Source organism: Microtus oregoni, unplaced genomic scaffold (genome assembly GCF_018167655.1).
Source record: "Microtus oregoni isolate MIOR12 unplaced genomic scaffold, Mior012 000054F_ref0000373, whole genome shotgun sequence".
Classification (NCBI taxonomy): domain Eukaryota; kingdom Metazoa; phylum Chordata; class Mammalia; order Rodentia; family Cricetidae; genus Microtus; species Microtus oregoni.
In genome coordinates this window covers 12,200,685-12,215,036 of record NW_024543830.1, presented here as the reverse complement: position 1 = coordinate 12,215,036, position 14,352 = coordinate 12,200,685, and positions in this window count along the sequence as shown.

The window sequence follows — 14,352 nt, the reverse complement described above, 5'->3', positions numbered from 1 at the left end:
TGTATGTATGTGCACCAAGTGCTCAAGCGTGACCAAGGAGGTTGGAAAGGGAATCGAATCCCCCAGAGCTGGAATTGCACACAGCTGTGAATGGCCAAGTAGGTGCTGGGAATCTAACCGGGTCCTCTGGAAGAGCAGTTAGTGCTCTTAACCACGGTCACACCAACCCCAGGAGATTTTGTGTGACAACTTTCACAGACTGAAGCGCTAGACTCCAAAGGGAGGAGGTCTCCTGGAACCGGTTGTGGAACTGTCTAGCTGGAGAAAAATATTGAGCCGTAGTTCTCATGGCAGTCTGGCTGCTTTGTCTTCTTCTATTCCTTTTCTATATTTACAAGATGTTTCTGATAGCCTGGGCCAAGATTTTAAGTGAGAAAATTGGATAAGAAACCACCCCTAGAAATGGGGTCACTGGCCATGACCTCTTCTCTGAGAGATTTAATGCTTTGCTTCATAATCATTTTCATAATTACAAAATAATACTTTGATAGAATATCCTCCTAACAATATATAAACATGTATGGCTGTATGTGTAGATGAGGTTGGTTCTGATATTGTGGTATAGAAAGCATTGTTCAAGTATAGTTTAAAGTTGAACTTTGAGGATTTTTAATAAGACAGAAGCTAGATGTTAGATAAGGATTACTCATGGAAATTTATTAACTTGATCAGGACCTAGGGGACATAACCAAGTGCCCTTGAAGACTTTTTAAGCTCGCTCCTAAAAGTTTGCCACTAACTATAAGTGATTTTTTTTGTATTTTGTTCTGTTTAGTGATTATGATGTTATCTCTTTCATTCGCAATTGGTTCTTTAAATTCTCTGTTTAGGAAATATAATACCTGACTGATTTTGTGTTTTCTTGTGCCAGATGATTATGATAATTGTTCTTTGTGTCTGCTTCACTGGACACATCTTTTAGAATTGTAATACCGGTTTTTCTTGTATAAAAAAATCCCTGCTTGAGAGCTGCAAAATGCACTCAGATTCACACTGCCTCTGTGTTTGTTTCTGTTTGTCACCGCTGAATCCTTACCCACCTGGAAACCACGTCCCAAAAAACCCCATAGCTATCTGGGGTAGTCAGAGGCAAACCACTGAGCCATCTCTCCAGCCCCAGCTTCTACTCTTATCTTCACCTCCCAAGTATGGGGATTTCAGGAATACATCACTACAGCCAGCTCCATGAAAACTACTTCTTTATATATTGCAATTATTGCCTTTAATATGTTCTATTAGAAATATTAACTTACAAAATGTATTTGATGTACCAGGCTGCTATGCATTCCCGTCCTCGAACTCCTGGGAGTGCGCATGCCAGTGCTGACTAGCACTGAAGAGCAGACAAGCCAGGGACAAAGATGGTCCCTTCAGGTGGACAGTAAGAGCCGCCAAAACATCAGCGACAGAGGCAGCTTTGTGAGCCCGAGCCTGGAAGCTCCTCCCTGAGGTCCAGCAGCTGTTTAGGGGCTATAAACTGATGGTCCGTACCCTGCTCAGGACGCGGGAATCCTTAGGGAGTTCCACCCTGCCGGGACCAGAGAGGAAAAGGACTTGGAAATACTCCTAAAGGGGCCCTGTGAGCACAGCCTAGCCTGGCTTTGCTAAGTGTCTGGGGGTTGCTGAAGAGGAAATGAAGCGAAGCCTCTTTTCCAGGGTGGGGCATTAATGCGTCCCTTACTTTAGGGGATTGAGACAGGAAGTTCTATCATCAGTCCTCTGAGCTCTTTGGAATTCACACGCGATCCTTCTTCCAGGAGAGAGCCATTAGATGCCAGGCCGGTCCATTTACGGATATTTGCTTCATCTAGTCACGGGCAGTGTCCATTAGAGGGTCACTGATAAGTACGTGTGCACTACCCACAATGCTCCCTGGCACAGAGCTTTGGAGCCCGTGTGTCAGGAAGAGCTCAAAACATATCCACGGTCACACACCCGCTTAGTCCCTGGTAACTCTCAGGCAGGCTCCCGGTCACCCTCTCCTGCTCCACCTGTCCCCACCTCTTGTTGGGGTGTCTGAATCACTCTTTGAAGTCATTCATTTTTTTATTATTATTATTATTTTTTTTTGTGGTTTTTCGAGACAGGGTTTCTCTGTGGTCTTTGGAGCCTGTCCTGGAACTAGCTCTTGTAGACCAGGCTGGTCTCGAACTCACAGAGATCCGCCTGCCTCTGCCTCCCGAGTGCTGGGATTAAAGGCGTGCGCCACCACTGCCCGGCCGTCATTCATTTTTTTATTTTCTTGTATATGCATGTATGTCTGTTTGACCACTTGCAAACACCACTTCCTCTTGGAGGTCAGAAGAGGTCATTGGATTCCCCGGAACTGGAGCCGCCACGCGAATGCTGAGAATCGAACTGCGGTCCTTTGGAAGAGCAGCAAGTGTTCCTAACCACTTAACTGTTTCTCCAGTGTCTGGGTGTAGAGTTGCCCGCAAGGCAGCTTCCTGCTGTCCCACTGCGAGGTGTGCAGCTTCTCCTTAATGGTGTGAACGTCTTTAACAAATACAAGCCACTTTAACTGACTGCGCCCCCTTCCCTCACCACGCACCTTTTTCTTCTGAAACAGCACCTTTCCTTCGTAGTCCTGACTGGCCTGGCATCTATTACACAGTCCACATTGACTTTCAGTTCCCAGAAGCCCTTCGACCTCAGCTTCCGTCGTGCTAGCATGGCAGGTATGCAGCATCACACCTGGGACGCGCAGTCTTTCCCGCCTGAGTTCTGTCCTTCCCATCTCCCACCAGCATCACCTATCCAGTAGAGTTTATAGCATCCCAGGGCTTCTCTAAGCCCACATCTGCAAACACTTGCTCATTCCTCCTAGAAACCAGCTCCAGAGGCCAAAGAACTCTACAACCAGGTCTGCTACATCAACCGCCTGACTCTCTGGTGCCAGTTTTCTATATTAGCTATTTTTGCATAGCTGTAACCAAAGTCTTTGGCAGAAATGACATAAGGGGAAGAGGGGTTATTTTGACTCATGGTCTCAAAAGGATTTTGATCTTTTTTCTTTCTTTCTTTCCTTCCTTCCTTCCTTCCTTTTGTATTTTTCAGGACAGGATTTCTCTGTGTAGCTCTGACTGTTCTAGAACTAGCTCTGTAGACCAGGTTGGCCTTGAACTCACAGAGATCTGCCTGCCTCTGCCTCCCCAGTGCTGGGACTAAAGGCATGTTCCACCATGCCTGGTTTCAGAAGGATTTTGGTTGTTTGTAGAAGAGAAGGTATGTGGGCAGGAGACAACCTGTCTGCAGGAGTTTCTTCACTCAGTGTGACCAGGAAGCAGAGAAAGCTAGATCAGAATTAATGACAAGAACCTTCAAAGGCCACACAGAGTGATTGGCCTACCTCCCACTAACCAGATTCTTCCTCCTAAAGGATCCAAGTCTTCCGACTAGCACCACAAGCTGGGGACTATGAAGAATTCAAAACGTGAACCCTGGGGATGGAAACCAGGGCACCTATACTCAGTCCGTGTGTTGGGAAATATCATTTTCAGGGGTGTGACTTTTGTTTACGCGGCATTTGTTTAACTCTGTGCAGCTGTGTTACGCTGCCTGTCTAAAACACCTGAGGGTCCTAATAAAGAGATGAACAGCCAATAGTGAGGCAGGAGCAAGGATAGGCGGGGCTGGCAGGCAGAGAGAATAAACAGAAGGAGAACTCTGGGAGGAGAGAGAATGAGGAGAGGAGGACGTCAGGGGCCAGCCATTCAGCAATACAGCAAGCCACGGAGAAAGAAGTAAAGAAAGGTATACAGAGATAGAGAAAGATAAAAACCCAAAGGCAAAAGGTAGTCAGGATAATGTAATCTAAGAACAGCTGACTAGAAACAAGCCAAGCTAAGGCCGGGCATTCATAACTAAGAATAAGCTTTCATGTGTGATTTATTTGGGAGCTGGGTGGCAGGCCTCCAAAAAGCCAAAAGTGTAAAACATCATACAATATACATGCTTATTTTTATTTGTTATTTTGCTTTTGTTTTTGATTCTTCTGAAACAGGCTTTCACTGTGTAGCCCCGGCTGTTCCAGAACTCACTGTGTAGACCAGCCTGGCCTAGAACTCATAGATCCACCTGCCTTTACCTCCCGAGTGTTGGGATTAAATGTGTGTGCCACCACCATCCGGCTAGAACACAATTCTTATAGTTAAGTCAAAACTCAAAGTTCACGTACTGTGGTTGAGAAACCGCTGTCGTCCCACCCCTGCACAGCGTCCTTACAGAGTACCTTTAGCCTCAGCTATTACCCCGTGAAGGTGACGCACTCACTTGTCAGGTGTATGTCTCAGTCTGGCTTCGCCTCGTGAGAGTCTCCTGGTGTAGCCAACATTTATTCTATTGCATCCGGTTGGTTAGACCTGCTAGTGCCTCTTCATCCTCTTGGCCCTCTATAAGCCAAATGTGGCTTTTGCTGCCAGGGGGCTTAATTTTTTTTTTTCTCGCTGTGAATCATATGCACCTGTACTCTGGACAAGTCAGAAATGAGGATGAAATGTCCTCATACAGAACAGCATAAATGCATCATGTTAGTCTTTGGGTTTGTTTTGTTTTGTTTTAGTTTTTAGAAAAACGTTTTCTTATCCCAGAAACTTCCAAAACTGAAAAATCGAGGCATTTTCTTTCTTTAAAGAAGCATAATTGTGGGCCAAGGAGAGGGTTCGGTGCACAAAATACTTGCTGTGTGAGCCCAAGCATCTGTGCTTGGACCCGCAGAAACATGTAAAAAGCTGGAAGTGGGGCCGGCAAGAAGGTTAAGGGTGAAGCATTTGCTGCTGAGCCCGAGGACCAGAGTTCAAGCCCCAGAATCCACATGGTGGAAGACATGCATTTAACAGTAGTAATTTTTAAAAGCTGGACACAGTGCATGAGTGTCTACAATCCCAGTCCGTTCCTCCTGGAGCAACAGAGGGAAACAAGCATCACCAGAAGCTCACACATGGTCTGTCCTGGCTAAGCAGAAGTGAACTGCAGGAGAGGCCTGGCTCAAAACAAAATGAATAGCAAGGAGCGACACTTAAGGTTGCCCTCGGACCTCAGCAGCGAGCCGTGGAACACTGCCCACACGCGGTACGGTGCTTCATCTTTCCCATCCCATCCCGATGCTCACCTCGACATGAAGTAGCAGCAAAGGCCATCCAGTGAGGTGCTGCCTGCTGTCACCTAGGCAGGGAACCATCCCGTTCATGCTACCCACCAGGAGCTCATATTCAAATAAAAAGTTGTAAGTTGAGCAAAGCAATGGGACAGGCCGCTTCTTGCCTCACTCTCTTGTTCTATCGAGACCATGATAAATGATATGACTAGGATTCCAATTCAGGTCTGTGAGACTGTGTAGTTTTCCCCTTTGGGTGTCCAGAAGTTCCTGCCCATTTTCTCTTCCAGTGGTCAGGTTTCCTCCACTCCTAATGTCATAAGGCATTACCCCTCCCTGGATGGCAAAGTTTTCCTGGTAATGGCCTCCTTGCCTTGCTGCCTCCAGCCCCACCTCTTTATCACTACCACAGTGATCGTCAGAAGCAGAAGTCGATCAAACCACTCGGCACCATGACATGAACTCCACACTGCTCAACCAGTGTTTAGGCCTCTCGGGTCTCAACACCTGCCTGTCTTTCTGTCCTCATCATCCAGGCCCACCCCACCTCCAAATCACTTCAGTTCCCCAAGGCTTAACTACCCTGGACCCCATAATTCCTCGTTTGTAAAGGAAACCTTTCTACATAGGGCCATGCAAGCATCTAATGAAAGAATGCTTCTGCAAAGCCTTGTGACTACACCTGCAGTGTTCACACATTCTGTAAAACTGACAGTCCCACTGTAACTGAGGTGGGGATGGGCTTCCCTTTCTTCACCTAGCAAACCCCAGGCATCTCTCAGGGCTCGGCATCTCACCTTTCTACCATCAGACATCCTAGATTAGAACAAACCATTGTTTCTGCACGCATAACACAGCCTTTCAGGGAAGAGTCAGCTCCTTAGTCACCTGTCTGTCTCGCTCCTCCATCTATACCTGAAACCCAGATTCCAAACTCTGTGTCTCACTGATTCTGTTTCTTAGCACAGAGTACATACAGCATCTAGCTCTTGGTCAGGGCTCAGTTAGTGAATAAGCAAGGTAGCAAGGTTCCTAAAAAAGGGTCTGGATACTCAGACAGGGTATCCAGTATACCACAGCCATCACCCAGGTCCTGGCATAGACTCCTCCCACAGCGCATGGACACTTATGCTTCCCACCCCTGGAAAAGGGGCTGCTAATCTCCTGCCAGTCCACCCGCCTAGCAAAGCCTCTACCCCATGACCCAACATCTGGCTCGGTCTGATGAAAGGATGGATTACTGATTCCCTTCAGTGCCCTGTTAAAGCCACGGCCCACAGCTGTTTGAATTTCATCAGAGCCTTTGGCAACCTTTCTCCCCAGCCCCCAAAGCCCACAGCTAGAAGGGGGATTTCAAGGAACAACCTTCAGATCAGCCGCAGTCTGTTTGGAACTTCTGTTTGTCCAACCATCTTCTAATTTCCAGGCACGGAGGAAATAGATGAGAACCATGAAGGGAACTAGGCAGCCGAGGACCCCACGGATGCATTCTCTCCTTTTGGAATAAATTATTAGTGTCTGAGAAAAACTGAGTTTCCTGGAGGTGATATGTATTAGTTGCTGTTTTCATCACTGAGGTGAAATATATAACAACATATCTTAAGGAGGAAAGGGGTGGCTTTGGCTCACGGTTTCAGGGTCCCACAGTTGGAGGGAACAGCATGGCACCAGGCGCTTGAGGCAGCTGGTCACATTGCATCCACCGCAGTCAGGAAGCAGAGAGAAAGATGAACACTGCTACGCAACCCTCTACTCAGTATTCAGTCTGGAGCATTCAGGGTGTCTTCCCTTCTCAGTAAAATCTTTATAGAAACAGCCTCACAGACACAGGCAGAGGTATGTTTCCATGGTGATTTGTTTAATTTATTCAAGTTGACAATGAAGCCGGACCACGACACAGGAGGTGGGAGCTGATGTGGCAAACCAAAGTCCTCTTGCAAACATCTCAGTCTAGCTCTCTGTTCCTCCCACCTCTGGGCTTGAGACTGCTACAGGGCTAGGCAGAGGACCACTGCTCTCCTCCATCTAAACCTTCAGAGGGCCACTGATGTCCTTTACTCTGACCCTGGGGAACCTGGGGATTTGCATGCTGTTCATTGGTCGCTACAGAAAGACCTTGGTGGGGGGTTGGTGAGAAGGCTCAGCAGGTTAAAAGTGCTTGGTGCCCAAGCCAGATGATCTGAGTTTGATTCCTGGATCCCACAGTGGAAGGAGAGGACCACCTCCTGAAAGTTGCCCTCTGACCGCCAGACGCATATGTGAAAAATAATACATATGTGTTTACTGTACTGACTGGTTTTGTGTCAACTTGACACAACTTAAAGTCATCCGAGGAAGGGGCCTCAGTTGAGGAAATGCCTCGATGAGATCCAGCTGGAAGACATTTTCTCAACTAGTGATTAATGGGGGAGGGCCCAGCCCATGGTGGGTGGTGCCGTCCCTGGGCAGGTGGTCCTGGGTTCTATAAGAAGGTCGGCTGAGCAAGCCATGGGAAGCAAGTCAGCAAGCAGCGCCCTCCATGGCTTGCATTAGCTCCTTCTTCCGAGATCCTGCCCTGTTTGAGATCCTGTCCTGCCTTCCTTCAGTGGTGAACAACAATGTGGAAGTGTATACCAAATAAACCCTTTCCTCCCCAACTTGCTTTTCAGTCATGGTGTTTTGTCACAGCAATAGAAACCCTACCTAACATATATGTGTTTATGTATGTATGTATGTGTGCATATATACATGTGTATATGTGTGTATATGTATGTGTGTGTATATATATACAAATGTGTATGTATGTATTAGAAGACCCATGACTGGACAGGTAGCTCAGTGGCTAAGAGTACTGGTAGTTTTTCCAGATGACCTGGCTTCCATTTTTAGCACCCACATGGTGGATCATAACTTCCTGTAACTGCAGCTCCAGGGGAATCCAATGCCTTCTTCAGGCATCAGGCATGCAAGTGGTGTACACACATGCACACAAAATACCTACACAAATTAAGTAAACAAATAATTTTTTAAAAAAATTTAGACGGACCATGACAGGAAGGAAGTCAGAGTGAGCTTTAGCATGGATCCTCGTTCTAGTTGTGACTTTGTAACCCAACTAAGTCTTCCCATCTCTGGGCCTCAGTTTCCTTAAGTAATAAATCAGAAGGTGGGGATCTACTCCCTGTGGCTGCTGTGAAGGACGCATATAATGATAGACACGGGCTGTTTCCCATTAGCCCTGCCCAGGCTGCTTTTCCCACTCTGCACTGTGTTCCCAGGAGCCAAGAAAGTGCTGGTACGAAGGGACCTCCCTAAAGCCATGCCGAACAAGCCACTCAGGAAAGCTGGGTGGGGCAGGGCAGGCCTGCAATCCCAGCACGCAGGAGGCTGCTCTGCTTTGTCTTCTGTTAGTGCGATGCACACCGTGACCAAAAGCAACTTGGAGGAGGGAAGGTTTATTTCGTTTTACACTTCCAGGTCACAATCCATTGTTGAGGGAAATCAAGACAGGAAGTGAAACAGACCATGGAGGAACACTGCCTACTGGCCTGCTTTCTCTGGCTTGTTCAGCCGCCTTTCTTATACGGTCAAGGCCCACCTGCCCAGGGACGGCACATCCACAGTGGTCTAGGGCCTTCCTGTATCAATTAGCAATGAAGAAATGCCCCACAGACACGTCCACAAGTCGATCTGAAGGAGACGACTCCTTAATTGAGGTTCCCTCTTCCTGTGTCTGTCAAATGGACCATCAAGGTTAGACATCACAGAGGCAGAGGTCGAAGGATCAGGAGTAGGAATCAAGCTTCAGCTGTATACCAAGTTCAAGGCTAGGCTGCTGCAATACATAATGTCCTGTCTCAAAACAACAGCAAAACTAACTTTAAAGATATTTTCTCAGGGCCAGGTATGGTGACACACATCTTTAATCCCAGCCCTCAGGAGGCAGAGGCAGGTGGATCTTTGTCAGTTCAAGGCCAGCGTGATCTACGTAGTTGAGTTCCAGGACAGTCAGGGCTACATAGTAAAACCCTGTCTAAAAAAGAAAAAAACAAACAAAGTCTCATCAACTGTCCCATAACCCAACCCTGTGTTTACCGCTGCTCAGTCTAATATTTCCAACCATACTGGCTGCTTTAGTAAAAATGAAGACCAGCTCCATGCACCTCTGTCCTGCACCGTCTTCTTCCCCAGGGATGGGTGGGGTACGGTTGCCTTGCTCACTCTCTAAGCTCTCCTATTTCTAGTGTTTCATCCACCACACTCTCAGACTTGTTATCACATCTAGTTTAGTGCCAGTAGCTGCAGAAGGCAAGGCAAGGGCAGGAGCCAAGGGCCAGCACAGAGCAACAAGCTGCTCAGAGAGGCCCAGTGTAGAAGCAGCCACAGATCCAGCCATGGGCTCTCTTCCACCCCTACCTGTTCATGTATTGTCCCTGCTTCTGACAATGTGTTCCCTTTGCCAACTGGCAATTCAAGACTCATCTTGGCTGGCAAATACCCATGAACCCTTTCCCGGCTCTCTCAGTTTTGAAAGTATAAATGTCTGGGAGCCAGAAAGATGGTCCACCGATAAAAGCACATGCTACCGAGTCTGGTGACCTGAGTATGAGTCCCAGGATCCACCCGGTGGACGGAGAGAACTAACTCCTGCAGCTTATCCTCTGACCTCCGCATGTGGACCGTAGAATGCACATGCTAAATAATAAGCAAGCAAGCAAACAAGTAAGATGTCTGATAAGGCCTGGCAGTGTAGGTCAATGGTAGAGTACTCCCCTGAAATATGCAAGATCCTGTTTCAATCACCAGTACCACAAGAGGCGGGGAGACAAAGGAGGAGGAGGAAGAGGAGGAGGAGAAGAAAGAAAGGAGATGGAGAGAGAGAGAGAGAGAGAAAGCCTGCACCTAAATGGTTTGCCTACCATCACTCATCCAGGATCGTCAACAGAGAAAGAATCATGAAAAAAGTTGAATAAATGCCCGTGGGTTCAGGTTTTCTCTGAGTACCATCAACAAGGGTCTGGGCTCCTAGTGCGGCATCCTTCTCTCGTGAGTGCCCGTTGCAGAATGGGACTGCTGGTCCTTCAGCCTCTGGACCTGTCGTTTCCAGCCAGAGCAATTCCTACCTTCCTACCCCGGTAAAGGTTTCCTTCAGCCTCCTTGCTCAGGGGGAGTGGGTCACCCCCACCTGCACTGAAGAATCCCTGCCTCCCCAGGCAAGTAGTGGGAGTGCCAGCTGTGGGCTGTGGCATTTGACTGCTCAGCTTCTCAAACCCTCAGCAGGGCTTGCTAAGGGCCTCTGCTATCTGAGACTTTGCCCAGGGCTGATGTGGGAGTGTCATATATCAATCTATTGATTTCATTGGTTAAGCAATAAAGAAACTGCTTGGCCCTCATAGGTTAAAACATAGGTGGATGGAGTAAACAGAACAGAATGCTGGGAGAAAGAAGCTGAGTCAAGGAGTCGCCATGATTCTCCCACTCCAGGCAGACGCAGGTTAAGATCATTCCTGGTAAGCCAGCTCTTGGGCTACATAGATTATTAGAAATGGGCTAGTCCAGGTGCGAGAGTTAGCCGAGAAAAGGCTAGATATAATGGGCCAAGCGGTGTTTAAAAGAATACAGTTTCCATGTAATTATTTCGGGTAAAGCTAGCCATGCGGAGCTGGGTGGGAACGCAGCCCACCACAGCTCCTTCAACACAGGGCAAGAGTGGCATTCCGTGGTGAGGGAACAGTGTTAGCTCTGAAACCACTGTGTGGATCCAGCTGGCAGCCTACTGCAGGGTGAGAAGTTGGAATACCAGAAATAAAAGTATCTTGTCTTGGTTTGTATTCCCTGAACAGATCAGAGAGAGAGAGACAGATGAGTGTGATTGCAAAGAGGATTTGGGGGAAGTAATCCTAAGGAGGCCTTACTCTAGTGAAGTTCAGGAGTTCCTCGGACACCATCCACCTCGTGTTTTCAGCCAAGGACAATCACCAATTCAGCTTTTTCTTTTACATGGGTCCTGGGGTGGGGATTTAACTCCAGTCCTCATGCCCATGTGGTAAGGCTTTTTACTGACTAAGCTTTCTCCTGGCCCCTGAAGGGATGCAATTAACCCCCCACCGTGAGCAACTGGAGCGTCATCATGCTGAGCGATTTTCCAAGATGCTATAAGATATGCTGTGGAGGAAAGGTTTATTTAGCTTTCACTTCCAGGTCATAGTCCATCATTGGAGGTCTTCAAACAGGAACTCAAGCAGGGCTGGAACCTGGAGGCAGGAATGAATGCAGAGGCCATGGAGGGGAGCATGCTCCCCATTATGATGATAGCAGACAGAACCTCTGAAGCTGTAAGTGAGCCCCCTCAAGTGTTTTATTTTTAAGAGTTGCTGCTGCCATGATGTCTTTTCACAGCAATACAAACCCTAACTAAATCAGTTACCAAAATTAAATCAACACCAGATAACCTATAACTGCTAAAGAAATAGAAACAGTCATCAAAAGTCTTCCAACCAAAACAGCCCAGGACCAGATGCTTTCAGCGCAGAATTCTACAAGATTTTCAAAGAAGAACTAATAACAATACTCTTCTAATTGTTCCACACAATAGAAACAGAAGGAACGTTGTCAAACTCTTTCTATGAGGCTACAATTACCCTGATACACTCATTAACAATGATGCAAAAATGCTCAATAAAATACTGGCAAACCGAATACATGAACACATCAGAAAAATCATCCACCGTGACCAAGTAGGCTTCATCCCAGAGGTGCAGGGATGGTTCAACATACAAAAAAACAAAAACAAAAACAAACAAACAAACAAAAAACTACCAATGTAATACACCATGTAAACAAACTGAAGAAAAGCTCCATGAACATCTCATTAGATGCTGAAAAAGCATTCAACAAAATACAACATCCCTTTATGATAAAGGTCTTGGAGAGAGTAAGGGATACAAGCAACATACCTAAACATAGTAAAGGCAATATACAGCAAGCCAACAACCAACATCAAACTAAACGGAGAGAAACTCAAAGCAATGCCACTGAAACCAGGAACAAGACAAGGCTGTCCACTCTCTCCATACCTCTTCAATATAGTGCTTGAGGTCCTAGCTAGAGCAATAAGACAACAAAAGCAGATCAAGGGGATACAAACTGGAAAAGAAGAAGTCAAACTCTCACTATTTGCTGATGATATGATAGTTTATATAAGTGATCCCAAAAATTCTACTAAGGAACTTCTACAACTCATAAACACCTTCAGTAATGTAGTAGAATATAAGATTAACTTGAAAAAATCAGTAGCCCTCCTTTACACAGATCATAAATGTGTTCAAGGAAATAAACAGATTAAGAAATAGAATAAAGGGAACAGTGACCTCAGGGCAAGATTCCACCTAGCTAAATTTCCAACTTGTGGAAAGAAACTAAAGAAAAGCTTAGCACTGGATGTGGTGGGGTGTACCTTTAATTTCAGCAGTGGGAAGGCAGAGGCTGGTGCATCTCTGAGCCTGAGACCACCCTGTTTTACAGAGGAAGTTTCAGGACATCTAAGCTTAGGCAGTGAAAGACAGAAAGCTGGTAAAGATGTAATTGAGCAAAAGGATCCTCTTCTAGTCCCAGAAAGCAGCAGAACTTGGCTTAAGCCATGGGGTTCTGGGTTTAGAGTTAAGGATAGAAGAAAGGAATTATGGGATAACGCCACTGAGGCCAGGCATGGTCACAGGTGTCCCTGAATGGAGGCCTAGTAGAGAGGCCAATGCGTGAAGTTTTATTTTAATAACATTTTATTAACACATATCAACTAATTTGGTTTATTGTTTACAATACAATGCAAACAGAATACAAGATGGGTGAAAAACCACAGCTGTGTAACTCAGGATCAACATATTCTAGTAGCCTTTCTTCATAAATACTAAAACTTAGCAATTCTTTACTATTTTGTACGTTTGGATCTATTTACCAACATATTCTAGTAGCCTTTCTTCATAAATACTAAAACTTTGAATACCAAGTTGAAGCTTGGGTTGTCTTGGAGAACCTGAGATTTCAGAAAGGCTTGAGTCATGATTACCTGGTGAAGAGGGTTACTAACAGGGAGTGGAACCAACCCAAAAGAAAGAAGGGTGTTGCAGTCAACAAAGCTGAACACAGTCGGAGATCCGAAGAGCATTTTGGCATCAGATATGAAGATGCTGAGTTTGGAGTTTGCCCAGCTGGTTTTTGGTCTTGCTGTGGTCAGTTATTTTCTCATTATTCCTCCTTTCTTCATGTTTTATAATGGTAATGTACATCCTATGCCATCATATGTTGGATGTATCTGATATATTTTAAAGTTATTTTGTAGGGATTTACAATTTAGAGATTGCATGAATTTCAGAAGAGACTTTGAACTTTGGGCTTTAAAACATTGTTGAGACTGTGGGGACTTTTGAAGTTGTACCAAATAAATTTTGCACTATGATATTGTTACAAGCTTATGGGGGCCAGGGAGTGGAATGTGGTAGTTCGAATGTAATTGACCCCCATAATCTCACAGGGAGTGACACTATTAGGAAATATAGCTTTATCAAAGAGCATATGGCCTTGTTGAAGGAAGAACGCCACTGTGGGAACAGGCTTTGAGATTTCCAATGCTCAGGATACCACCCAGTGTCTCAGTTGACTTCCTGTTGGCTGCAAGATAGAGTACCATGTCTGCCTATGTGCCACTATGCCCCCCCCTCCCATCGTGAAGAGCTGCTGTGGCCATGGTGTCTCTTTACAGCAATAATAACCCTAAGATAGAAGACAAAGCCCAGAATGGCACAGAAGAGCTGTGGCTTGAGAGACAGGTTCCTGGCACAGCTAGTAATCAGATGACCAAACACTGTTCTAATGCCAGACCCTGATGCAGCCACACCAACTGTGGCAGCTCCGGCACCAATAAACTTGACTGCGATGTCAATGTCTTGGGAAACAACACTGAGATTATAGGTTTGCACCATCATGCTTAGCTTTTGACAGCATCCATGCATCCTTTTGAATAATAACCCTTAGAATTGCCTTTCTCCGACAGCTCAGATCGCCCTTCAACCTGATCTTCATGCCTCAGCCTCTTGAGGGGCTAGGATTACAGGTCTGTGCCACGAGGCTGCTTTCTCAGTGCTGCTGGGTGGGCCTGCGCTAGTATCCATCGAACCTTTGGTTCTTTGGACAACCAGCTTACTCGCTGTGTCCATGATAAAGACCACCGACCTGATGAGACCGAGAAACAGCCTGGAAGGAGGGGAATTGTACGCGCCTGC